Source organism: Aptenodytes forsteri, unplaced genomic scaffold (genome assembly GCF_000699145.1).
Source record: "Aptenodytes forsteri isolate BGI_AS27 unplaced genomic scaffold, ASM69914v1 Scaffold110, whole genome shotgun sequence".
In the NCBI taxonomy this organism is placed as follows: Eukaryota; Metazoa; Chordata; class Aves; order Sphenisciformes; family Spheniscidae; genus Aptenodytes; species Aptenodytes forsteri.
Genome location: NW_008794583.1, coordinates 337,948 through 338,584, shown reverse-complemented (window position 1 = coordinate 338,584; position 637 = coordinate 337,948).

The following is a 637-nucleotide window of genomic DNA, read 5'->3' as shown; positions in this document are numbered from 1 at the left end:
TGTGGGTGGGTGGGAGAGAGGTGGGTTTGTTTGGGGGGGGGGGGGGGGCGGGAAGGGGGAAGGGAACCGCTCCAACACCAAATACAAGCAACAGTGCTAGTTTTCTCCTTAAAATATTCTGTAAAGACATTACATTTAGAGGCCAAACTCATGTTTTTTTTTAAAAAAAAAAAGGGAGAAAAAGCAGATCGGATAATCCATAAAGAGCCTTTTGTCTGTTAAAAAAAAATAAAAAAATAAAAAAAAATTTAAAAAGGACAGTCTAAAGAATACTTACAGGTACAATATTCCCGCTGCCTCCTCTAGTTGTCAAGAAAATTAGGGAGCAAAGAAGGGGGGACAGGAGAGCCGGGGAGCGGGGACGACGGAGCGGGAAGGGGGGAGAGGAGGGCGAGGAAGAGCCAAGCTTTTTTTTACGAGGAGCCCTCTCGGAAGAGCATGGGCGGCCCCGCGTGCCATCCCCCTCCAGGGACCTGCAGAAACCCTGTCTCAAAACGGGCACTTCCCTGCCAATCATGCGCTGTACTGTTATATTAAACAAAAGAAAAGGGGGATGCTTACTTTTACCCATGATGCCTCGCAGGGCAGGGAAAAAGAGGAAAGGGAAAAAAAAAAAAAAAGGGAAAAAAAAAAAAAA